General features: G+C 40.1%; 1 protein-coding gene across 1 annotated transcript in view; it reads left to right on the forward strand.

Annotated features, from left to right (window-relative positions):
* Positions 1-763: 763 nt before the first annotated feature.
* LOC122255264 (uncharacterized) overlaps positions 764-2,500 on the forward strand; it is a 24,174-nt gene continuing 22,437 nt past the window's right edge. Inside the window, exon 1 of the mRNA XM_043019222.2 lies at positions 764-952. The gene's annotated coding sequence lies outside the window, so the exon portion shown is untranslated. The remainder of the gene's footprint in view (positions 953-2,500) is intronic.

A 2,500-nucleotide genomic window follows, 5' to 3' on the forward strand; every position in this document is an offset into this window, starting at 1 on the left:
TTTTCAGATAAAGAAGAAGCTCAGTGCTATGTATTGTCAGATATCTGGAGCTGAAAAAAAACAAATCTGAATGTTGATATTACAGCTGCCGAAGGTCAGAGACCGCTAAAGACTGCCTCTCTCCCCCTTTCCAGTAGATGATGAATTTTAGAGAGTGACATTCCAAAATTTTGGCTCGTTTTCGTAAAAGAAATTGATATGATTGAAATTTTTAATTATTATAACAATGATAATAGTTATGATATGATAATGATAATGATGATAATAGCAATAACAACATTCATATTAATAACAATAATGATAATGGTAGTAATAATGAATAACAGTACTACAAATAATACCAATGATAATATTGCTAATAGTAATGATAATAATGATAACAGCAATGATGATAATAAGGATTATGATAAAGATGAAAATAATAACAGCAATAAACTACCCGCGTGGAGACTTATTATTAATTCGTACGATGAGCTCAGTTGACTCCCTCCAAAGTCAACCATGAATATCAGCCATACAGGTAAGATCTACCACAAGTGCTGTTGTCATCTATAGTACTTTTTCTCTTTCAAAACTCGGTGACATTTTAGTCAAATTGCGATATTGTTTACGTGCGTGGGGGGCGTGGGGCCGTGGGGGCGTGCGAGCTCTAACCTAACCTCGGCAAAAAGAGAGCGAGTAGGAGGAAGAGGGGGAGGAGAGGAGGGAGGGAGGGGAGGGGAGGGAGGAAGACAGCAGACTGGAGTGAGGCGACAGTCAGTCTAACACGGTGCGAGATACTGGAAAGACGTGGAGGTGGCTTCGTCCTCGTTCTTTCTCATAACTCTTCGCCGTTTCTTCTCGATTCCTTCAGCCATCGCCAGGCAAAGCTCCTTGAACCGTAGCATTTAAAATCTCGGGAGTCGACCCACGCCGTCGGGAAGGAAAGCAAAATGTCTTTCATCAGAAAGAGGTAAGCAAGTGTAAGTGGGAGGAGCGGGAAGACGAATACCGAAACAGAAGAAGGAAAAAAAGGGAGATGGAGTGGGTTGTGGAGGGTCACGAGGAAAACAAAACAAAACAGATAAACAGATTAGAGTGAAAAGGTCGAGAGCAGAAGTGATACAGGGAAGAGCACCATGCTCTCATCTGATTTATTCTCAGCGAAAGATCAAAGGAAGAAAAGACAGAAATAGATTGATTATACTGCCCGCCAGTGAGAGAAAGAGAGAAGTGAAGTCGAAATAGATTCCAGTCCGATGTGCGGTCTGTAATATCTGATTATTGCATTGGTCACGTTCTATGCAACAGTGTAGTAGCAGGACAAACCCGAAGGAAGGTACTAGACATTAATTAAACCTGAGCGTCGCCTGTGCTTAACCATGTAGTTATATATATACATATATATATATATATATATATATATATATATATATATATATATATATATATATATAAACATAAGGGAACGCAAAATTCTTATTCATCAGATCGTCAGAGGGTTAAAAAAATGGCCTGGATTCGTGAAAACTTCGCGAATTGGAACCATGTTTCGGTCCATGACAAGAATTCAATTTTACACACTTTCCCTACACATTCAGATGATAACATGAATCATGAGCCGTCCTTACAAATTAATGATGCAATAATAACATGTCATTTGGTAAATATGTAGTATTGAGCGCAAGTAATTTTCCATTCCGGATATAGTGCTTATTTCGTATTACTGTCCGAGAAGGCACAGTAATTATGGAAGAGATTCGACTAATGTAATATTTATAGTATGATGAGTCTGGATGTCAGAATTCAATTATGTCCATATTGGGTAACTTCTATGTGTAAATCAGTATAAATATATGTGTAAAAGAAGCTATTTTCTCAATGTTACTGAAAGGTCTTTTTCGAAACTCCAGCATTATCCTTAAAATGGCACTTTGACCTTTACTATCTAAGTTGTAAACCTAATGCCTGATGATTCTAGAGCATTGGTTCTTGAAATATTTTGACCTCGATACAGCCAAGGTCAACAAAAGTTAACCTGATTTTCGCCTCAACTTTGGATTTTCCTTTTCTTGTAAATAGAGGAAAAGGTGTGGCTTTAACGGGTTGATTTGCAATAACAAAAATACATGAAAATACACTTAAAATCAACCAAAATAAACGCTGCTATGTTATTTATCAATGCGCTGCATAATATTGCTGATTCTTTGTCTTTTTTTCGGAATGCCTTTTTAAATACCCGATACCCCCATGACCCCATCCCGATACCCCCATGACCCCATCCCGATACCCCCATGACCCCATCCCGATACCCCCATGACCCCATCCCTATACCCCCATGACCCCATCCCTATACCCCCTTGACCCCATCCCTATACCCCCTTGACCCCATCCCTATACCCCCTTGACCCCATCCCTATACCCCCTTGACCCCATCCCTATACCCCCATGACCCCATCCCGATACCTCCATGACCCCATCCCGATACCCCCATGACCCCATCCCGATACCCCCATGACCC

Source organism: Penaeus japonicus, unplaced genomic scaffold (assembly GCF_977035675.1).
Source record: "Penaeus japonicus unplaced genomic scaffold, GWHDUDI00000001_assembly GWHDUDI00000041, whole genome shotgun sequence".
Taxonomy (NCBI): Eukaryota; Metazoa; Arthropoda; class Malacostraca; order Decapoda; family Penaeidae; genus Penaeus; species Penaeus japonicus.